This window comes from Felis catus, chromosome A1 (assembly GCF_018350175.1).
Source record: "Felis catus isolate Fca126 chromosome A1, F.catus_Fca126_mat1.0, whole genome shotgun sequence".
Classification (NCBI taxonomy): domain Eukaryota; kingdom Metazoa; phylum Chordata; class Mammalia; order Carnivora; family Felidae; genus Felis; species Felis catus.
Genome location: NC_058368.1, coordinates 234,202,397 through 234,226,194, shown reverse-complemented (window position 1 = coordinate 234,226,194; position 23,798 = coordinate 234,202,397). Strand labels below are relative to the sequence as shown.

Genomic DNA, 23,798 nt, shown 5'->3' with positions numbered 1-23,798 from the left:
TCACGGAACAGGACTCACTCTGAGCCGTAACGTCTAGAAATCTCTCCCACGAACTCACCAGGATCCACCTTCACCGCCATCCCTTTTTGTTCAACGGAAGCGATTATCTCCGAATATTCAGGTTTGCGCTTCGGCCCTGGGGGACACTGGAGCTCACTAGATTCCGTACCCAGGTTCAGGGTGTGAATCCTGCTAAACTCACCTGTCCGCTCCCTGGGTGTGGCAGGGCCTGCCTCCCGTAGGTGCTCAGTAAGAATGTGTTGAGTGAGCGAGCGAGCGAGCGAATGACCAGATTCAGACGGCACACGGCGTTGCGTTCGGCAACGGTGAACCGGGATGAGCCAGTGGGTGATAAACGGGTACCGCATGATGTCACCGCACTCATGTCACCCGAATAAACCCACTCTCAGATTCCAGGGTTTTCCTTTGGGTCACGAATCCACTATTTCGCTCCCCATGGGGGAGATTGTGGGGACCGAGCTGGCCAGTCATGCCCTTGTGTGCCCGGCTGGTGTCAGACATGGGCCGCCCGTTCTGTTACCTGCGGGGTCGCTCCGAGAGTCGCAAGTAGGACTGATGCTTCACATCCCCCCATCGAGGCTCAGGCTGGGTACCAAACACTTACGAAAGCTGTTTCTAGATTAGTTCATTTGTAAGTCCTTTCAAAGCAGCAGTAGGAGCCTGAAAGTTGCTCTTCTCAAAATTGACCCTGAAAGAAATCTGGGGGAGGCGGGGGACGCGGCTGTCCCTGTGTGCAGGGAGATGGTGTGGGTGCAGGCGGCCTCTGAAGGCATCACCTGCCTCTCAGCCTGGCCGGGGCAAGCCGGAATGGCACCTGCCATTTGCTCCACGTTTTGGGGCTTTCCTGGTCGGCACCCCACTTCTGGCCCTGACTTCTGCATCGGGTAGGATGATTCTGCTGCTGATAACAGAAAACCCCAAATGACAGGCGCTTGGACAAGAGTTATTTCTATTTCACAAGTAAGTGCAGGCCAGGTATGACTCTTTGTGGTATCAGACACCTGGACTCCTGCCCCTCCACGCTGCCGACACGCCCTCGGGCTCACGGGCCGGGATGTAGCACCAGCCATCACATCCGTGTTCCAGGCAGAAGGGTGGAGAAAGAGGTCGTATATGCCAGCCCTCCTAGCAGCTGCCCCTCAGTGCTTTGGCTCACGCTCCCCTGGCCGGGACGCAGTCAGGAGAGCCCACGTATCTGCACGGGGAGCTGGGAACACGTAGTGTTTGCACTGGATAGCCACGTGCCCGGTCCCATTTCTACAGAAAGAAGAGAAGGCGGATTTTAAGGAGGGCACCGGGAGCATCTTTGATCTCACAGCATCACTTACACACCCGAGAGCACGTTTCCCCAAACTGCCAGCCACAGTTGTCCACATTCAGCGGCGAGAACTTTGGGCGGTCCAAGGTTTTGTCCTGCCCGCCAGCTGTCATCTGGCCGCGATGTCGTGGATGCTGGGGCATCACGTGGAAGTCCTGGATTAGTGAAAAAGCAGTTTGTTTCTCAGGCTGAGAGCAGTCGTCAGAGCACCAGTGCCTTTGCGTCGCCCCCACCCCAATTCCCCGGGGCAGGCAGAGGGCCCGCGACAGGGGCCACACAGCAGGTTGTGTTACAGGGGGCGGTGCTGAGCTTGGGGCCCCGCATCTTTAAAAGGCGGGCCATAAGTGTGCCTGGCCTTTGCTTGGGAGGAGGCCTGCCTCGATCAGCAGGAGGCTGCTCACCCCCCCCAGGAGCAGACAGCCCGGAAGGAAGGCACGTACAGAGATGCCAGAGCCGCACGGAGAGCTGTCCTGGCACATTCCCTGAATATGTCGCTCAGACACCATTCCCCTAGCATCTCCCTGTCTGTTTCCTTCCAGATTCGCTAGCAGATGGAGCTAACGATATTCAGGTGGTCTAAAATATTCCGAGAGAGACCTAGTAAGAGGGTCAGGCTGGAAAATGTTTTCCTGTTCCCCCTAGATCTTGGTTCCTTCTGTTTCTTGCTCTCGTCTCTGTTGCTGCAGTGAATTTGACTAGAAGGTTCCTCCTCCCCTGAGAAGAAAGCCTTGGCTCAGCCAGAAGGAGGAAGCCAGGCATCTCTCTGCGGCAGAAAAATGCATATTAATGGCGCTCCTTGGACAACCGCTGATGTGGGGGTTTGTCTCTGGGGGATAAGAGTTTTCATTATTTTCAGCACTAGTGATGCGGTCTATTTATATTTTTAAAGTAATGTCAGATCATTCTTTTAAAGCATTTTGAGGGCCGATTTTCTCCCCATGTTGTGCTTGTTGCTAATTTCTTCCAGGAAGTTTGGTCTCCTGGCCTTCCCCCCCCCCCCACCCCCCGCAGTGTCCCTTGTGTTGACGCCCTGAGTGTCTGCACGTGGGTGTTCCTCCAACGTGCACACTTCCCTTTCCTGATCATCTGGGACAGAGGTGGTGGTGGTGGGGGGCATCTTTCAATAGCACTGCCCTGTGGACTAAGGAGACAAGTGACCCCGGCCCGTGCCTCAAGACCGGCCATCTGTCGGAGAACGTGTGGGGGCCAAGCTGGACTCAACTTCCCTTTTGTGTTCCTTCCCATCCAGAGAGCCAGCTCCCAGCACCACGGAGCAGGACTCCAAAATTAGATGCTGCTGTTCTCATTTGTTAGTTAAAAATAGCTGTTCTGCATCCTTCATGCAATCACCCAGCGGCTGTTTTCAGCAAATGTTTATGAGAGAGAAAGACATTTGCTAATTCACTGCTTATTCAAGGAGAATAGCCTTTATTTGAAGCTCATGTGCAAATAGACAACCCAGGCTGCTCCCACCAATTCACTTGCATTTTCTTCGGCTTGGTTGGGGGGAGGGGGTTGTGTTATAGGAGGATGGCAGGGGAGGAGCGAGGGGGAGCCCCCACACATTTAACGTGATTCTACAAAAGAGGCGATCACACTGGGCACTACCGGGAGGTGGTTTGAGCTACTGCGGTGGTTCTGATGCCCGGGAAGCGACCCCAACTTTCATTTCGATGGTGGAAGCTTTGCAGTCCCCGCCTGAGTCCCTGTCTCCTGCCTCTGATGAAGGGGATGAGGCAGAGGTCTCGGAGCTCCCCTCCCTTCAGGTTCTGAGTCAGCACCGCCTGCATTTTCCAGCAAGAAGCCGCTGGAAACCACTCCCTCTCTTTGATGGCTCCTGTCCCATCCCTTCTCTTGTGCTGTTCTCTCCCTGCTCTCCTCCTGTGCCCACAAGCCTGAGTGACACCTGGAGAGGCCAGCAGCCACCATGGCCAGGGGCGGGGCTGCTGGGGACCTGTGGGAGGGACCTGACCTGGGGGTTTGGGTTCTTTCTATCTCCGGCAATAGCCCCCGTGAAATTCTTTTAGGGGAATACTAGTCTCAGGAATTTTAAAGTTCACTTTGCCAGGAACGGAGAGTCTGAAGACATTTATCTTCAAGGCAGTGTTAACCCTGAACTTTAAAAGGCTCCATGCAGAGAAAAGCCTCTAAAATATGGCTTTTGGATCTCGGGGTGGGCTGGGAAGGGAGCCAGCCAGGGACCAAGATTCCACCTGTCCTAAAACTGGGCATGAAAAACAGCGACAAACGGCCACAGCTCCGTGTGAAGATTTGGGCAAAACGCCTCGAATCATTGACAATTCACTGTGGGCCTACTTGTCAGTTCCTGTTAAGCAAATGGTTTTGCTTTTTTGAAATACGACAGGTGGGTATTGGAAAGCTAACGTATGTTCAAAAGCATGATGCGGGGCGCCTGGTTGGTTCAGTCGTTGACCATCCGATTCTTCATTTCCGCCCCGGTCATGATCTCAGGGTTATGAGATCGAGCCCTGCATCTGGTTCCGTGTTGAGCACAGAGTCTGCTTAAGATTCTGTCTCTCCCTCTCCTTCTTCCCCCTCCTGCTCTCTCTCTCTCTCTCTCTCAAAAACAAAAACAAAAACAAACAACCCTTCCCTAAAACAAAACAAACAAAAACAAACAAAAAAACACAACCAAACAAAAAAGCATGATGAGCCATAGACACAACACTGCGAACACTTTTGTCATCCCTGAGAACGTGTCATGGGGAAACTGTGTTCTCTGAGGAGTGGGTATGCTGATCCTGGGCCGGGGGGTACCTGGCTGGAAGGAAGGGTACAGAAGGGAGTCGTGCCTGTTTCCTGTCTCACCAAGACTGACTCAGCGGCAGGAGCGTGAGCGAAGGGTCAGAATCAGGCGGAACAGGACACAACCGATGGGTCCCCCGGTCGCCAGACGGGCTTGTGTGCTCCCTGGGGGGCTTCCCTGGGAGCGTGGTCTTGGCGTAAAATAAATCGTGTGTTTGCATGGCTGTCGCTCTTTATTTTCAGTAAAAGCTGATTAGGAAATGGTTTTCTGCAAACAATGCCAGCATCGTGGTTCTCCCTTTGGAAAGATCTGGCTCCTGAAAGAACAAGCATGAGAGGGAGGAGAGAGGGCCAAATGTCTCCTTCATTACGTGTAATTCAGCAGCCTCCCAGTTTTCAGGCCTTCCTGCAAAAGATTTTGGATTGCATTTCCTTGTATTCTCCAGAGGGAGGCTTACAGCGCTTTGATTTATGCGAAGGTCGAGAGAAGGGTTGCAAGCCGCTGCAGATCAGAGCCCCTGACGTCATCGTGGGGCCAGAGGAGGAACGCGCAGAATAGATTAATATGCCTTTAAGTGCTAATTCATTTCTCCAATGTGCAGCTTGAAGTCATTAGGCCCCGGGGCGAGGCTTTTCCGTATTCATCGCCGGGCTGCAGCAGCAAATCCACTGCGGGACAGGACGCGGAGCCTCGGGGAGGGGTAACTCACCCCTGGTGAGAATTACGCATCAGACAGGAGTCGGAGGAAATGATGCGACTATGAAGGATGCCTGTGCATGGCCGCGAAGTGTTAGCGGCCTGGCGCGCCTTGGTGCGTTCTGTGCTACGAAGGGTGTGTGGGTCTCCAGGGTCTGCATTCCTGCTGGGAGAGGAGGCTCAGACATCAGTCAGGGGGCGGTCAATCCACGACGGACAGCCTGCCCGAGGGAGACACTGGGTGTGAGAATGTTCTAGAACATGGGTCTCAAGCCAGACCCAGGGGAGGGAAGTTGGTACAGGTGTTTGGCAGGATGGGGGTGATTGGGGGGAAGGAACATCAGGAACAAAGGGAGGCTGATGGCACCAATAGTCTTTGGGGTAGAGTGAGCTCCACAGGGAGGCGGTGGGCACCAGGGCAGCGGCGGGAATAAACTTGGGTGGGCTCAGGGTCTCTCCGTCCCTGCACTGCCCCAGAGTGACCTCGCTTGGATCCACACACAGTTCTGCGCTCTGCCTTCTGGCTGGCACCGCTCCTGCCAGGGCCGGGGTCCCGAGACCGGCATGCACCGATGTCACACCCTCCCCTGCTGGAGTCATGGTGGGCACAGCACGGAGCCCCCAGGAACACAGAGGCAACACGGCAACGTTGTTATTAACAGCTCTTACCTTGGCTTTTCTGGGTCCGTTGAACCGAGCAATCAAGATTCAGAGGCATGAAACCCACTTAGACTCATGCACTTGGGTTTAGTTGGAAAGAGAACCACATGGGACGGTTCAGGCTCAAAGAGCCTCAGAGGAAGGAAGGGAAGGACATGGAGTCACTGGTGGGGGCTAATGGAACAGTCAAGGCCACCAGGCTCTCAGAGCACGTGTGCACCTGGCTCTGTTCATTCATTTATTCAGCAAAGAATGAGGCAACCGTGGGCTCTGCTGGGTGCTGGGTGAATGGCAGTGAGGGATTCTGGTAAGAAGCCAATTCCAGGAGACCTAAGTGTTACTGGGGAGGTAGACCACAAACATGTAAAGAATTACTGCGGTTTTCAGATGCTAATGAAGAAAATAGCCCCATGTAGTGGAATGAAGGGTAGTGAGAGGCGGGGAGAGCCAGACCGGGTTGTCCAAGAAGCTCTGTCAGGGGCATAGGTTTTGAGAGGAGACCTGCATGGTAAGAAAGGGTGGGGCTGCCACAAGATTTCTCCAGAGGTGACGGGTGCACGAGTAGGAATGCATAGGGCGTGTTGGGGAGACCAGAGCCGTTTGCGGTGGGAACTAGTGCCCTCTAAGAGTTTCACGTGCATTGATAACCCCTCTGAGAGGGAGCAGGGGTGTATTACAGATCAGGAAACTGAGGCTCAGAGAGGTACGACCACCACTCCCAGATCACAGCCGGAAGTTAGTGGGGCTGGAGCCTGAACGTCCGTCCCCTGTCTCCAGGGCTGATCTGCTGTCTGCTTTGTCATCATGATTCTCCAGACAGCCTCATTCATGAGCCAGCTGGGACTGAGAAAGTGAGCTCTGTGGCCCAGCTGAGCCCCAAGCACAGATAATAAAGAGAAGGGCCAAGAACGGGAGCCAGGGTGTCACGGGAACAAAGCCTGTTCTCTCTACAGTATGCAGTCTTCCTGGAGCAGCTGCCAAGGTCACCAGATGGAACCTTAGGTGCCAGGGCTAAGGGCGTTGACTTACTCTTAACATCTTAAGAACCACCAAAGTTTCCGATGGGAGACCACATGTACACATTGGAGTCACGCAGGAGCAGGGTTGCGGTGTGAGGACAGGAGGCGATCACACAGAGTGGGCCACTCAAAGTCATGGTGGGATGGGTTCAGTTGTGTCCCCTTATATTCATATGTTGAAGTCCTAGCCCCCATGACCTCAAGATGTGATCTTATATGGAAATAGGGCCTTGACAGATGATGGCGTTACAAGGTCATTAGGATGGGCCCTAATCCAATGTGGCTGGCACCTGTATAGGAAGAAAAAATTTGGACATGGACACAGATACAGAGGGAGCATGACTTGTGAACATGAAGAGAGAGATCACAGTGTGTTCACGGAAGGCAGGAAGGCCCAAGACCACCCACTGATAGGGGCTAAGCTGTGTCTCCCCCAAATTCACGTATTGAAGCCATAACCGCTAACGTGACTGTTGGAGACGGGGCCTAGAGGGAGGTAATACAGATTCAATGACTTTAAAAGGTTAGCATTGGTGTCCTCACAGGAAGAGGAAGAGACACCAGAGTTCTCTCTCTGCCACGTGAGTGTGCAGTGAGGAGGCCACGCTCCGCGATCTGGGAAGGGGGCTCTTGCCAGAAAGCACATTTGCAGGCACCTAGTCATGAACTTCAGCCTCCAGAGCTCTGAGAAATTGTGTCTGTGAGAAACACCAGCCTGTGGTATTTTGTGGCGGCAGCAGGCAGGCTAAGTCACCCACAAACTACTAGAAAGTCGGGTGGAGCGGCTGGAGCAGACAGAGCCCGCCCCGCCCACACCCATCTGGGACTCCAGCCTCCAGGTCCATGGAGTCAAGTTCTGCTGTGACATCCCATGTGTGGCTTTTGGTGGCAGCAGCCCCAGTGAGCGCACACACAGTAAATCCAGGAAACGAGACTCTTTCGAGGTGGGAAAATGCCATTTCGGGACTAACACACTGAAGGCTCATCGTGTTTTTCCTTTGAACTTACCGAAAATGCCAGTTTTGGAAACTAACATGATAAATAAGGATGATTTGAATGTTTTTTTAAAGAAATGTTTATTTATTTATTTTTGACAGAGAGAGAGAGAGAGAGAGAGAGAGAGAGAGAGAGAGAGAGAATGGGGAAGGGGCAGAGAGAGAGAGAGGGAGACACAGAATCCGAAGCAGGCTCCAGGCTCTGAGCCATCAGCACAGAGCCTGATGCGGGGCTCCAACCCGCGAACCGCGAGATCGTGACCTGAGCTGAAGTCACTGCTTAACTGACTGAGCCACCCAGGTGCCCCAAGAAGATTTGAATGTTTACTGATGATGACCGAGTGAGGCGAGATTATCTTTCAGTCATCACCCCACGAATTTGGGATTTCCTGGCAAAGAACACAAATACAAGGAAGTTTTAGTTTTTACAATTGCACACATTTTAGAAATTAAATTCCAAAAGTTATGAAACAGATCTCCGAATATTTGTTAAAACATTTCACAGCTTGTTTAAAATAGGCCATGAAACCTATATTCACACATCTCGGAATAAATTAGTTCGCTTAAGAAAGATACTATGCTTCCTTTCCATCCAGTGTCACAATGTCCATTTTGGGTCTAAAACTAGTTCTTTTCTGTAGGCCGTGCTGATCTTCTGTGAATTTTTTTGGTGTCACCCTGCGAAGTTTCACCTGGGAGCTCCTGGACCCCGACCCTTTCCTTCTCTCCTTGTCCTTGCCTCTGGTGACGATGATGTGGAAACAGGTTCTCTGTGCTGGGGTCTGTGGTCTCAGGCCTCACGTCCAGAAGGGATGGTGTGTTTTACCCAAAGGAACTGCCATGGGGCGTTTAGAATTCCAGCACCCTCTTTCCTAGCAGTCGGGGATTAGTTTGGAAATATAATATGCAGTAAACCCTTGGTTTGCAAGCATAATTCTTCTGGAAACAGGCTTGTAATCCAAAGCGCTCGTGTATCAAAGTGAAATTCAAGACTCGTTGGCTCAGTTGTGACCATGTGACGTTTGGCACAATGTACCACTCGTATTGCAAGACATCGCTCGTTTATCAAGTAGAAATTCATTAGAAATGTTTGCTCATCTTGCGGAACACTTGCAAAACAGGTTACTCGCCATCCAAGGTTTCTGTATTTAAAAGTCGCGGTAGTGACAGGACTACTTCTCCTTTGTGTCCATCCAAACACACACACTAGACTCGCGCGGTAGGGGTGGCGATGCGCTTGCCCGCTGCCGGGTCACCTTGCGTAAAAAGCCGGCCCCAGACAAGCAGGCGATTTCCTTCTGTAGAGCCGCTGAGGTCCCCGTGTCCTCTCGGGCAGAGTCCCCAGCGTCCCATCCCCCGCACAAGCGAACCCTTGCTCAGGGTGTGTGTTGTAGGCACAGAGGCACGGAGGGTGAAGTGGAGGTTAGAGGGGGAAGCCCCGGGGGCTTTGTTCCTTGGCCAACCTTGCTCCCCGACAGCGGGTTCCCATGGACTCGTTCATTCCTTCAGCAGGTCATTATTTCCAGGAAGCAGGTGCCCTGAGATCTTCAGCCAGCTCCCTGGGTGATTCTTCCGTATCCCACGGTTTGTGAATGGCCGGCTTACGAGTTTCAGAAACCCTCCCTGGTTGCTGTTTGTCACGATCTTGCTGTCACCCTGGCTCCGCCTTGCTCCCGCCGGCCACTTTAAGCCGGGGGCTGACACAGCCACGGGAGGGTCCTGGGGCACGTGCCTCCCCTGCGCTCCAGCGCCTTCCGGGGTGCTGAGGCTGGGAAGGCAGTCAGGTCCCCCTCACCCTCTCGCATCTAGAACCTGCCTGTAACCTGGGTTCTGCCTCCTCATCCTTTGAGCTTGGGCTTGGTCATGCTAGAGAGAGGCGGGAAGGGCCTCTACTTTGCTGGCGTGGCTCCAGGCAGCTCCCGTGGAAACTTCCGGAGTCAGCAGGTGACTCCCTGACCGTGCAGCTTCCTTGTCATCACAGGGTGGGGCTCCCCTGGTGACCTGGGTCCCTGTGGCTCTGGGAGTTTTTCCTGCAATTTGCATCCAGATGTCTGATTCTTCACTCTTCCCGGTGATTCCGTGAGCATTTAATAATTTATAAAAATTCCCTTTTTGCTTAACAAGTGTAGTGGGTTGAATGTCCCTCTCCCCGAAAGTCCCCCACCCTCACCTGTGGATGTGACTACTTGGTAAGAGGTCTTTGCAGATGTGAGAAAGGATTTTGAGATGGGGGGGGGGGTCATCCTGAATTATCGGGTGGGCCCTACACTCATGGAGCGTCCTTATAAGAGGACACAGACACAGAGGATGAGGCACGTGAGGGCCAAGGCAGAGACGGCAGCCCTGTGGCCACGAGTCAAGGAACTCCAGGGGGCCCTGCAAGCAGGAAGGGGCGAGGAAGGACACCGTGGAGACTTTGGAGGGAGCGTGGCCCTGCTGAACGCTTGATCTCGGACTTGTGCCTCTGGAACTGTGGTGGTTCGTGGGGCAGTTTCAGGAAGCTAACGCAAGGTCTCTGCCGTGGAGACCTGCCCCACACAGACCGCCTCCCGGGTCTCACAGAGGCAGCCAACCCAGGCCGTAGCAACAAGGGCCTCAGCCAACGGCCCGAGGAGAGAGCAGCATCACGGGATTCGGTCCTGGCTTTCCAGTGCCGCTGCTCCTGGGGGCCATGGGTCAAAGCCCACCTCTGACTCACCACGAATGACCTGTGTGGGTGCCACATCAGCTGCTGGAGCGTTGCAGCAACCAGCACACTGCAGACGGGGCGGCCGTGACAAGGTGTCTCCCCAAACGTTGTCCCCTCTGCCTTGCACAGCCCAAGGAGGCGGAGAGAACTAAAATCTCTCCATCAAACAACGTCCTCAGAAACGTTCTGCGCCCCTGTCCGTGCATACTGACTCACTGCCTTCCAGAGTTGGACCTGGGACTGGCCGTCACTGTCTGAGCTCGACTGCTCCCACAGAGCCCCACAGACCAGGTCCCAGAGGCCGGAAGCGTCGGCAGACCCAGGGGCTGGCGAGGGCCCCCTCCTGTCCTCCCCGTGCCCGGGTGTGGGGGAGTGTCCTCATGTCTCCCAGCCTCTTCTTGTAGGGACACCAATGCCTTCATAAACACTCCCCCTCCTAGTGACGAGCCACCCTCAAGGCCCACCCCCCTGGATATTAGACGTCAACACGTGGATTTGGGGATGAATGTGGGGAGGGACTCAGACATGCAGCCGGTAGCAATCACGGAAGCAAAAAGACCCCTGTCCCACCCAAACCACTGGCCCAGCGTCTGCCCCGAAGATGAGGTCCATTGCTTCCTTAAAGCCATAGGCAATATTCAGGCAACTTTAAAAAAATAGTACTTTCCCACCTCAGGTGCATCCTTGTTCTCCGAGGTTTCACAGGGACAAGACTCCAGGGGATACTGGCCCTGCTTCCTGCGCCCCCAGCCCCACCCTCGCCCGGGTGCCCCTCCCACCCCCACCCCTTGCTCTAGCCAGGCGGACCCTCCCCGGCTCCTTCCCCCGATTCCTTGTCTTCCCACCCAAGCCTTTTGCCTGAAGTCCTTTGACACAGCAAGCAGACGAGTGCCCCGGGTTTGATAATGTTTGAAAAAGAGAAACTTCCAGAAGATCCTCACGTGTCTTCAAACGTGTGATGTTTTGCTTAGATCCGTGGGGGCCACCAAGCCCTTCAACTTTTCCTGGAGAATTCCATCGTTAACAGATACTTAATCTTGTGAGGTTCCTCTCTTTTCTGTGTTGAGCCTGATCATACTCCGTCAGCGCAAATCACTGGGGGCCATGCCAGCCCTTTCCACCGATGAGACCTGTTTTATTGGCCATGCCGTCTGGTAGGAGTGGCCGCTGACGAGGGCGGCGGGCGTCCTCAGGCAGGCCAGCAGCCGTTGGTGGACGTGCCTGGCGAGGCCTGGCTCCCGCATTCTGTGCCTTTGGGCTTGTGTTTTGTTTGCATCACGAAACTGAGAGGACCCCCACCCGATCAAGGCTCAGCAGGGCTCAGGAGGCGTAGTCATCTGTGGAGACAGAGACACCGAGGAGAGACGGGCAGGTCACGTTCCCCGCGCTGGGGTGCGAGAGAGCAACAGGGGCCAGCGGGCGTCCCGGGCACAGAGGTGGTAGGGGGCGGATCTGACAAGCACCCTCCTCTGTTTGGACTTTGTCCCCTGCCTGTCCTCGAACCCACGTGGGCCATCATGACAGAAGTTCTGGAAGACAGAACTGGGGTGAGTCGTGGCTATCAGACCCCACAGAGTGCACCAGCATGTGGGGGGTGATGCGCAGTGAGCGGGGGGCAGGATCACAAAGAGCCTCGGGCGTCAGGTCTCGGGAGGGAGCACACAGTAGGTCCTCAGAGCCTGCCCGGAGCTGCCTACCTGGAGAGAGATCCCACAATAATCGTGTTATCCATTCACCAAATGTTTGCATACGGGCCAACCACGCCCTGAATACTCTCCTGAGCTTATCCCTGGTCACCCACCTGGTGCTCTGCAGTCCCGAGGGGCATGTGGGCTTTACCCCCCCATTTTGCAGATGGGGCAACGGAGGCCCAGAAGGGGGGGTACTTGTCCGCTGTGCAAGCTCGTGGGCTGCAGAGCTTGTACTGACCCAGGCAGCCTGACCCCAGAGTCCTCGTCCCCACCTTGACGCTTGGTGTGGCCGCGGCCGGTTCCAGGGCTCGGGGTGGCCTCGCAGTGTTCCAGGGCTCCTCTGTGATGCTTGTCCACGTTCAGTCCGAGGGCTGTTTGGGAAGCTGGATTCACAAGTGCTGCGAGAAAGCCCACTACCTGCTTAATTAACCTTGACCTGCAAGCTCTCAGGCTTAAAAAGCTCTTGCTTTTGGCGGAGCATCTGGTGACGAAGGAGGGAAGTTTGCACAGACAGCCTTTGTCTGGGCTGGGACGTGGGGGTTCACCGCATTGGCAGAGAGGGCCGATAGGTAAGAAACAGCACCCCTCAAGTTCACAAAGCTCACGAGAAGCAGAGAGGCAGCACAGGGAGGGAGGCATTGGGCTTTGCCGCGGGGACGGCTCTGTGTGCCTCAGTCTTCTCCTCTGTGAAATGGGAATAGCAGTGGTTTCTACACTGTAAGGTTCTCGCGAGTGCCATTAGGCTCTCCTATGAGCGTCAGGCCCATATTAGTGCTATATAATATTTGATAAATAAGTAACAGTCATGGCACAGGCCTGTTGGGACACTTGACAACGGCTTGGCTTTCTTCTCCAATGATTAGATTTGTCCGTGTTAGGAATCTGTTGGTCAGGGGCACCTGGGTGGCTCAGTCCGGTCATGATCTCAGGTCGTGATCTCATGGTCATAGGATCAAGGCCCATGGAGGGCTCTGTGCTGACAGTGCAGAGCCTGCTTGGGATTCTCTCCCTCTCCCTCTCTCTCTGACCCTTCCCTGCTCCTGCTCTCTCTCTCTCTCTCTCAAAATAAATTTAAAAAACATTAAAAAAACAGAAATCTGTTAGTGAAACAAAGTCATAATCAAGCTGCCCACGGACGTGCAAAGGGTTTGAAACAGGCAGGTGACGCCTGCCAGCACCACATCCTCGTGTGTCTGTCACTGCTTTGCGCCTCCCCAGATTGGCTTGTCCTCCCTGTGTCCTGGGCTCAGATCCTTGTTCTCGGAGCACCCTCATGACTCCCAGGCGATGGTCACCCCCCGCCCCCCCCAGCTGCTACCACGGACTGTCGCTTTTCTGCTGGCCCTGCCCTTGCTTGGTGCCCTCTGGGGTAAGCATGGCTCCATCCATCACATCCTGACCTCAAGGAGGCCCCGCACCCTGGTAAAGGCTCTGGTGTCTGCACAGCGGCCTGTGGGGAGCTGGTGGCACAGCCTGGAAGGTACAGAACCACGTCCCTGGGATGCACTGGCCGGGAGAGGCCAGAGAGCATCGGGAGCCTGCAGACAACCTCCTCTCCCTCGGGCCCTGGGCACGGCCCTGAGGCCTGCTGCTCTGTCCAGCCCGTGCAGCGAGGTCCCCGGTGGCTGTGCCTCCGCAGGGTGGCAGGGCCGGCACCGTCCTGTGCCATCTCAGGGAGCTTGCCCTCTTTCCTGGCCTCTCCTCCCTTTTCTACACTCCAGCCACCCTGGGTTTTGACTCCCCAGAGCCAGTGGTGCTTTGGGTTGGCCTCGGTTCTGTTTCCCAGGAAACATGGTCCCTCTAACTGGAATTGTCTCCTTTTCTCGGTTTGCCAAACCTGGCCCTTGTTTCCAGACCCTGTGATCCCCTGTGGATGCATCCTCCCCACGCCCTCCGCCCCCTGGCCGGGTCCGGAGCACCAGTTTTATTTCTAGGGGTTGCCTTTGCCCTAGCTTGAGGCTCCTCTCCAGGGTCCCGGGCACTCACCCTGAGCGCCTACCTTTCCCGCTTTCCCACCGTTGCCATGGATTCTCCACCCGCCAGGTGAAGGGTCATGCTCCTCCCACATCCATTCCCTCCTCTCCAAGGCTTGCAGAACAAACCCGGACAATGTCACTAGGATCCCTCGCAGTCTGCCTGGGCCGACCTCTGCATCAGGTGCTGTAGCTGCCCTAACAAATGACCATGTACTTCGTGGCTTAAAACGATATAACTTTGTTCCCTCTCACTTCTGGAGGCCAGAAGTCCACAATCAAGGTGTGGGCAGCATTGGCTCCTTCTGGAGGCCGCGAGGGAGAACACTCTCCAGTGTCTCTCCCAGCTCCGGGTGGCTTCCAGCCACCTCAGGTGTTCCTTGGCTGGCAGCTGGATCCCTGGGCCTCTGCTTCTGTCTCCACAGGGCCTCCTCCTGCGTCTCTGTGTGTGCACTGTCGCTCTTCTTCCTCCTGTCCGGACACAGGTCAATGGAGTTAGGACACACACTAAACCCAGGAGAAGCCTCTCCCGAGATTATCTTCATTTCATTACATTTGCAAAGACCCTATTTCCTCATCAGATCACATTCGCAGCTATCAGAGTTTAGGACTTGGACTTAGCTTTTTGGGGGGGGGGGGACACAATTCAACCCTCTGCAGGCAGAGTATGACTTTTGATTCTCATGCAGGTTCCTGGTGGGGAGGGGTGTGGGCTGTGCTGTCTCCCTTTCTGCTCCCCCACTGACAGGGCACTGTCGTCCCCTGCGTCCTTCAAGGCACAGGTCACGTAGTGTCACGTCTACAAAGGCCTGCCTCCCATGTCGTCCCCTCCTCACCCTGCAGACATCGCGGATGCACCAGGGATGCCTGTCTGAGACGTCAATCCTGTGACTTGTTCCGAGACGAGGGTGTCTGTGACACTCCATAAATACTGAATGGAAGAGGTCTCTGTGCTTGGGGATGAATCTCTTTGAAGTTCTTCCCTGTAGATTTTTTTCCCCCAAAAAATGAAGTTTAGATGTTGGTTAAAAATAGTTGCGTGAATGATACTCAGTGTCTTAACCCTGAAGCGTTTGGAGAAAGATAAAGATATATGATAGCTTGTTCCTAAGTCACATGTTATGTTTCCATTTTAAAGCCAATATATCTTTGCTCTTAAATATAGTGATCCAACTTCATCCAGGAGAAAAGTCTTGGATGTAATACATCTTAAATATTTCTTCTTTATTCAGCTTGATAATGTTGATGAAGAAACCCCCCCGAGGGAATACAAATGAAAGTATATTCTGGTTCATGCTTCTCCTTGCCCGGTTTCTATTTATTTAAAGTAACCATCTGCAGGTGTAATGACCCACATGTTATCATGAAGTGCAAACATAAGCAGCAGTTAGTCCCATAATTTTTTACATTGAGAAAGTTTCCTGCAGTCTTGTAAGCTACATCTGTTGCTACCACTTTCACTGAAGCATTTATTGCTTATTTCATGGGTTACTAAGTCCTTGGCTTGGTTAGGATGGCCGTGAGCATTTATGGGGAGTTCCCCGTGTGCTGCTGTCTGCAGAAGCAGCCAGAGGTCTCCCTCCCATCTGTCCACAAGTGTTGGCTTCGTGCTCAGTGTGTGTCTCCTGTCCAGCCCCGAGACCAGCAGAAGGCTAGCATGAGCTTATGTGACTGCTCTTCCTTGATGCGCTGGAAGGGAACATATTTCCATCTTCTTGTCTCTGGTTTCCAGAATAGATGCATATTGTCTTTCAATGGTTACTGAGTACACGTAGTACAGCGTATCTGTTTCTGGATTCTCTTCTGTCCTTCTGGACATAGTCTGTCTCACGACTAAATTGGTGTCATACAACGTAGTATTTAGACTTTGCTGTGTTCTCTGACAACACATGTTGGGGCTGTTCTAAGTTCTATGCCAGGCTAGAACTGCCACATTGTCTTTGACACCTGCCCGGATCTCTCAGCAGGAATATCCCTCCATTTATTGGACACATAACCAAGAACATTTGGATATGAATCTTTTATTTATACTAATGAGTGCTGCTGTGGGTCCACTTGTAGATGGACACCCCATCCCCCACATACATGAACGTTTCTGTAGGAGAGAGTCTAAGAAACAGATTTGCGGGGTCAGAGTTGATGGGCACCTCAAATTTCAGATCGCATTGCCGGTCATTCCCCAAAGAATTTGCAGTGGTTGGTACTTGTGCTGACAAACGATGGTGCCTGTTCAACCAGGTGCTCACCGGCACAGTGCTTTACCCAACGGTTGACAGAGAAAAAGTCATATGTCACTGAAATTAGAATTTATTTTAACATTTTTATTTATTTTTGAGAGAGAGAGACAGAGCATAAGTGGGGGAGGGGCAGAGAGAGAGGGAGACACAGAATCCCAAGCAGGCTCCAGGCTCCGAGCTGTCAGCACAGAGCCCGACGTGGGGCTCGAACCCACGAACTGTGAGATCGTGACCTGAGCCAAAGTCAGACGCTCAACCGACTAAGCCACCCAGGCGCCCCATAATGTTTATTTATTTTTGAGAGACAGAGAGAGAGAGAGAGAGAGAGAGAGAGAGAGAGAGAATGAGTGGGGGAGGGGCAGAGAGAGAGGGAGACACAGAATGCAAAGCAGGTTCCAGGCTCCGAGCTGTCAGCACAGAGCCCGACGCAGGGCCCGAACCCACGAACAGTGAGATCATGACCTGAGCTGAAGTCAGACCCTCAACTGACTGAGCCACCCAGGCACCCCTTCACTGAAATTTTAACTTGCAGGCTCTCTTTGGGTGAGGTGTGTTCATTTATTAATTTGCTTATCCATTTGTGAATATAAGTTGAGCACTGACTGTGTGGGCTCCGTTCTAGGTGCTGGTGACCCAGGCCCTGAACAGAGTAAGCCCCACACGCCGGGTCCTCATGGAGCAGGTGTTTTAGGGGAGACAGGCAAAGGAAAAGTAAGCTTACAAGTAAGCAACAAGCCTCCAACATGGCGCAAGTTCTGTGAAGACCCAGAAAGCAGGGAAGGGAGCGAAACAGCGAGGGGCTGGAAGGCTGTAGTTTTAAAGGGGGGGAGAGCAAGGCCCCTGAGCAGCGGACAGGTGTGCAGCGACCCGCTGGGGGCGAGGCAGAGAGGCACACAGGTGGCTGGGAAGGATGTCCAGGATGGTGAGCACGCGTACAGCCTGGAGACGTGCCGCATCTGTGTGGCTGTGTGATCAAGCCCAGAGGAAGGGGAGGGAAGTGGCCATATGATGGTGGATTCTGGGAGTCAGGAATTCAGACAGGCACGGTGGGGACGCTCCTTTGCTCCTTGGTGTCTGGGGCCTTAACTGGGAAGGTTTGAGTAGCTGGGCTTCCTTGAGGTCGGATGTGAAGATCATCCACAGGCTTCTCTGCTCACATGCGGGCACCTGGGCTGGGACGACCTGACCCCTGGGGCTCAGCTGGGACGCCCCAACACAGAGGCTGCCCGTGGCCCTCACATGACACTCGGGATGCTTCCAGCTGAGTGGGCAGTTCCTGAAGGAGAGCATTTCGAGAGCAGATGTTCCTAGAGCACCAGGTGGGGGCTGCAGGCTTTTCATGACCTAATCTCAGAAATCATACTCTGTTGATGAAAGTAGAGACGTGCCCAGGGGAGGGGCATGAATACTATCTCTTCATGGGAGAGGTGAGAAGGTCACACTGTTGGGTGATGCATTAGGGTTCTCCAGAGAAACAGAACCAAAAGGATTGGTAGGTAGATAGGTATGTATGTATGTATCTATCTGTCTCCTCTATCTATCTATCTATCTATCTATCTATCTATCTATCTATCATCTATCTATCTCCTCTATCTCTCTACCTATCATCTATATCTATCTATCTATCTATCTATCTATCTATCTATCTATCTATCTATCTATCTCCTCTATCTATCTATCTCTCTACCTATCATCTATATCTATCTATCTATCTATCTATCATGAGAGAGAGAGGGAGAGACAAATTTGTTTTAAGGAATTGGCTCACACAATTTTGAGATTGGGAAGTCTGAAATCTACAGGACAGGTTGGCAGGCTAGAGACCCCGGAAAGAGCTAATGTTTGAGCTCAAGTCTAAAGGCAGTCTGAAAGCAGAATTCCTTCTTCCTTAGGAGAACCTCAGTCTTTTTCCTGTGAAGGTCCTCAACTAATTAGACAAGGCCCACCCACTAATAGAGGATAATCTCCTTTCCTCAAAGTCCACTGATTTAAATGTTAATCTCACCTAAAAAACACGTTCACGGCAACATGTAGACAGCTGTTTCAACAAAATATCTGGGTACTGTTGCCCTGTCAGGCTGACGCATAAAAATAACCACCCCGGACGATATTGTTGCTGTCATCTTTGGGAAATACGATCTTCCAATCCTACTTGAGAGAGAACGAAGAGGCCAGAATTGCTAGAGTTGGGAGCAAGGAGAGAATGTGATAGGAAAGGAAGCTGAAGAGGCCACGGGGACCAGATGCGTGGGCCTTGGAAGCCAATGGGGTCTGGTTTTGACTCTGAGATGGGAAGCCAATGTAGGGTTACCTTTGGAAAGGGCCACTCCGGGAGCCCTGTGGGGAGCAGTGGAGAAGAAAGCACAGAAGGAGGGAGCTCCGGTAGGCATGGCAATAGTCCAAGCAAGAGGTGACAGTCGTGAGCAGTGGGTGGGGTTCTGGACCTTTCAGAAGACAGAGCTCCCAGGACGCACTGACTTGTTAGAGGCACGAGGACAGAGAAGAACTGGGGAGATTCCAGGTTTCAGGAGAGAAGTGGATGGACCAATTCAAGCATCTTTTCCGACATTTTGGAGCCATTTTTACTTCTCGTTCTGCAAAATCCCTTATTACACACTGTTACCATTTTTCTCTATTGCACTGTTGGCCTGTTTCTTAAAGATTTATTGGAGCTCATTATGTGTTAAGAAAATAAACTCTTGTCGGTGAAATGAGTTGCAAACATTTTTTCTAGTTCTCCATTTGTTTTATAACTTTGGACTTTTATTTTTTTTTAATTCTTAGAGTTAATTCTTTTGCTCTCTGCAGTCTGATTTATTCATCTTTCTTTTATGTTTTCTGGGTTGAAGTTCTCTCATTTTTTATGGGAACGAACATATGAACGAGATAGGAGGTCAATTTCTTTGCATAAGAGTATTTTCTTTTTCCGGTAGGCTTGGAAAGCAAGCCCAGGATTTAGGAGTAATAATGATTTTTGATTCACAAGTTTCTAAGCACAATTTAAACCATATCTTCACCATGTCTTCTGAAACCCCATAAACAGAAACAGCTCTGTGTTACAGTGGCCGTAAGTGAATTTTGACTCCTAGGTTTCCTTTTGACTATCGCTCCTGATCGTGATTTTGGCCAGTAAGTGAAGCAGGCCACAGAGAAGTGGCGTGCCTGAGAAGGCGGTCTCTGAGTGTTTGGTTGGCTCTTGAACAATTAGGTCGAAATAACTTTTATGTCTCCATATTGTCATTCTCCATATTTGAATCTTCCGCTTCCGTAATATTTTGAACTGTAGTCAATTATACTTGACATAACCACCCCCCCCCACCCCGTGTTGCATATTTATGACTTAAGCTTTATGAGACGCATAAAGGATTCATTGGGGAGTGTACCCTTTCCAAGAACGAATACTGCACAGGATTTTACCTTTGCAGACGAAGATGTTATTTACATGCTGATCGCTTATTTTTCTCTGGCTTGGAATTGTATAAGAGCAGACGTGCATTTTTTTTTTTTCTATCCGTTTGGGAAGAATTAAGTTCAACCTGTATTCATAATCCTGTTAAATTCAGGATTCCCGGGGCGCCTGGGTGGCTCAGTCGGCTAAGCGGCCGACTTCGGCTCAGGTCATGATCTTGCGGTCCGTGAGTTTGAGCCCCGCGTCGGGCTCTGTGCTGACAGCTCAGAGCCCAGAGCCTGTTTCAGATTCTGTGTCTCCCTCTCTCTGACCCTCCCCCATTCATGCTCTGTCTCTCTCTGTCTGAAAAATAAATAAACGTTAAAAAAAAAATTTAAGGGGCGCCTGGGTGGCGCAGTCGGTTAAGTGTCCGACTTCAGCCAGGTCACGATCTCGCGGTCCGGGAGTTCGAGCCCCGCGTCGGGCTCTGGGCTGATGGCTCGGAGCCTGGAGCCTGTTTCCGATTCTGTGTCTCCCTCTCTCTCTGCCCCTCCCCCGTTCATGCTCTGTCTCTCTCTGTCCCAAAAATAAATAAACGTTAAAAAAAATTAAAAAAAAAAAATTAAAAAAAAAATTCAGGATTCCCATTCACAACAGGTAAGGCCCACGATCAGGTTGTGGGAGCTGAAATGCCTCTTGCCTTGATTTCACAGGACTTCAGTTCAACAGCACAGTTTCCGGTCTGCTGGGTGGTAACTACACGCTTATGTGCACCGTGTAGGTCCTGACGCGAGATTCACGGTCCGTCTCCGTCATTCCCCAGGGCGAGCGGACTCTTCCTGCTCTTTCAACACTAGGGCCTGCAGTACAGCCGCTCACAACAATTCCTAGTTCCTCCTGGACTGACCTCTCTCGGGAAAGACTGGATTCCCAAGAGACCATGACTTCCATCTCGTCCTCCCTGGCTCTTCTGGCTCTTGGCGCCTGCTGTGACGGAGCCAGCTGTCGAGCCCTGAGCTGCCCGCTGCAAAGGCCCTGCCCCCAGGCCTGACGGCAGCCTCTGATCAATGGCCCACAAGGGAATGAATGATGCCAACTGTCTTGAAAGGGACGGACCCCTTCACCCTTGACCCCTTGGCTGCAGCCTGTTGAGACCCTGCCCAACGGGACTCAGCCAGGCTGCACCTGGACTCCGGACCCATAAAAACTGGGAGACAGTAAACGCCTGTGGCTTTAATTGCCAAGAGTTGGGCAATTGGTTATATGTAGCAATAGATAAGTAACACACCTTCGCCAGCCAGCGTCCGACTCATGCGTCCTTCTCTGGATGCCTCTCTCTGTGCTCCCTCAGGCACGGGCTAGTCATCACCTCCTCGGGGAGCTTCGTGTCCGAGACTTGGTTACGTGTGTATCTCCATGCTCCCGGCCCCCTGGCTGAGTGCTTCGGGATGGGAGTCACGGTGCAGGTGGCTGAGTACTTGTCTGTCCCCAGGGCGAAGGGCTTCATGAATGGGGTCTCTTTTCCACTGTTGGTCATCCTGCTCCTTTCCCTTCATGGACCCACGCAGTAAAAAGTAGACGCCCACTTAAGTAAGAAAATGCAACCGCTTTGTTTTGGGTTCATAGCTGCATTCTAAGATGTGACAGCATTGAAACGTTGTTAAGGCCGCCATTCTGCGACCCTAGGGTAGTAATGGGAAATACTCTGCAGAAATACCAGTGGTTACTTTCAAGATGGTGTCTAAGGCTGGCCCTTTCCAACTTCCTGTGTGTTCTTTCCCAACCCCCACTGGTGCAGGCTCTGTGTCCACGGCACAATGTCCACCCTCGATCTGTGATATATGAGCCTGGCCCGCAGCCACGGCTGATTTCTTCGATCCAGACAGCAGTGCTGATGAGATTCTCTCCAAAGGGAACTTGTGATTTCGGAGGTAGAGGCTCAGGGAATTGGAGGCCCTGGGGCTGAGTCACTGTGTGATATTGACACAGGGCACATCTTCCATGTTTGGCTCCAATATGAAGCTGAGTCTACTAACTTCTTCTACAAGAAGCAATTTCTCGGGCTGTGGGAATGAGAATTTGCTAGAGACGTTTGTCATGGACAAATGCGGCCAAGAACGTGCCCAGGACCTAAGCTTTGCGTTGAACTCTGCTCCTGAGCACAGCGATGCTGGAATGGAATTAATCCCTTGCAGTGTTGACACCTTGATGAAGCCCAGAGCGTGATTTCTGCTACTGGAAATCTTCGGAACCCCTTACACCTTGTCTGTCTGTTTCTCCAGGACTTTCTTGGCTATTGTAAGCTTCTCCATATTCTCCGCCCCACTACACTTTTATCATCCCTCCAGGAGATATTATTTACCTGGTAGCAGGTGGATTTCACTGGACCCTTTCCATCTGGATGGGACAATTCTCTCTCCTAATTGGATGGATGCTTATTCTAGATTTGAAATTCGTTCTCTGCTCAGTCTGGCCCAGTTAGTGTGGCCACAGGGGGAGTCAGTAAAAGCCTTCTGGGTAACCACGTAAGCCTACAAAGTATCTATCAGGGGTTGCTTTGGCTGCGCATGAGGCAGACAGCTGAGTACGACAGCTTAACCGGAGGTTTATTTTTCCTTCATGTAAACAAGAGGCCTGGAAAGGAGCAGTCCAGGCTGGTGCCAGGCACCGTGGTACCGATGTCCCCAGCTCTTTCCGTGTCTCTATCCCTCCATCCTCAGCATGGAAGCTTCTTTTTTGTCTGATCTCAGATGGCATTACAGTCATATTCCAGGCAGGAGAAAGGCGAAAGGCAAAAGGCATTTGCCAGACAAGTCTGTCCCTCTTGTTAGGAAAACGGATGGGTTTTACACAGCTGTTCCCAGTTTACACGATTATTCAGTGATGTTGGTGTCCCCTGCAGGAAGATACGCGACGTGGGAGAAGGGACACCGTGTGCTCAGTGCCTACCGGAGGGACTGGGGCACGGAAGGCACTCGATACGTGCATTAAAGGGATGAGAGGTCAGCGGGTCCTTGCCCTCAGGCTTGTGGTCTACGCCAGAGCCCTGGGCTGGGAGTCTGGAAACAGGGGCTGTCCTCCTGATTCCACAGATTCATTCTCATGCAGCCAGTTGCTGAAAACTTCCTGGTTCCAGTCGTGTGTATGTGTGTGTGTGTGTGTGTGTGTGTGTGTGCTCTGCTTGGAGAGTGCTGGTCAGTTCATCACCCTTCCAGCGCTCACGTAGCTCCCGCGGGATCTGGCACAGGGAAGCTTTATGTGGTCGGGAGGAGAAAGGAAAAACTGGCCCCAGATTGCAGAGTGCTGCCTGCGTTGGTGACACGGGCAGAGCATCCTGGCTCTGGAGGCTGCGTGCCGAGCCGTCCCTCTCCCTGACCCCGCGCCCTGCCTAGACAGCGCTGGCCCCGTGCCCAGCCCTGCTGACCTTGACTGCCGGCAGAGGTGGCCGCCGGGGGCCTGCCCCCCTTGGACATACTGCTATTTGCTGGGCCGCAAGGCTGGCTCAGAACTTTTGCCTGAGCTGAGCTGACCGACTTCTGTTTTTGTTTTGTTTTTTTTTTATGTTTATTTATTTATTTATTGAGAGAGAGAGGGAGAGAGAGAGAGAAATGCCAAGCAGGCTCTGCAGAGCCCGACATGGGGCTTGAACCCACAAACTGCGGTCATGACCTGAGTTGAAACTAAGAGTCGGACACTTAACCGACTCAGCCACCCGGCCGCCCCTGAGCTGACTCACTTCTGGCCATGGTCTCCCGGGCAGGCCTGCTGGGCCCTCCCCTGCCTACACTGCTTCCCCTTTTTCTTGTCTGGAAACACAAGGGCGGCCGCCATGAACCTGCTGGGTATTCCTACTGATTCCTGTGATCACAGCAGAACAGGTCTGAGTCAGACTCCACAGTGTGTGTGTGTGTGTGTGTGTGTGTGTGTGTGTGTGTGTGTGTGTGTTGCTGTTGTTTTAGTGTAGGATCCTTGCTGTGACCTACTTGTAGCCCTTCGGGGCCGGGTGGAGGGTGGCTGTCTGTCCTTCCACAGCGTCATGACCGCCAGTCCCCAGTCCTAGTGGTGGTGCCACAGCTCAAGGCAGTGGGGAGGGGAGTCCCCAGTGGGGAGGCTAAGGAGTGGCCCCCGAGTGACCAGGGGCACACCCAGTGTGTCCCAGGGAAGCTGCCAAGAGCACCGCATGTGGCCCACAGGGCACCCACACGTCAGCTGTGGCAGGAGGTGGGGCACAGAGCATTGGTGGCCCTGCAGCAGGTCACCGGGGTCTCCCCAGCTGCTGGGCGGGACCCAGGTGAAGCGTCATTCATTTGCCCAGGGCTGGGAGACCCCTGGCCTGTCGCTGTC

General features: G+C 52.9%; 1 long non-coding RNA gene and 1 other non-coding gene across 2 annotated transcripts in view; one reads left to right on the top strand and one right to left on the bottom strand.

Annotated features, from left to right (window-relative positions):
• The window catches only part of LOC123380528, a 104,760-nt gene that overhangs the window by 53,751 nt on the left and 27,211 nt on the right, over positions 1-23,798 (top strand). The gene's annotated exons all lie outside the window — the stretch shown is intronic.
• TRNAQ-UUG lies at positions 16,257-16,341 on the bottom strand. The gene has a single exon. It is a non-coding gene; the product is annotated as a tRNA-Gln (tRNA).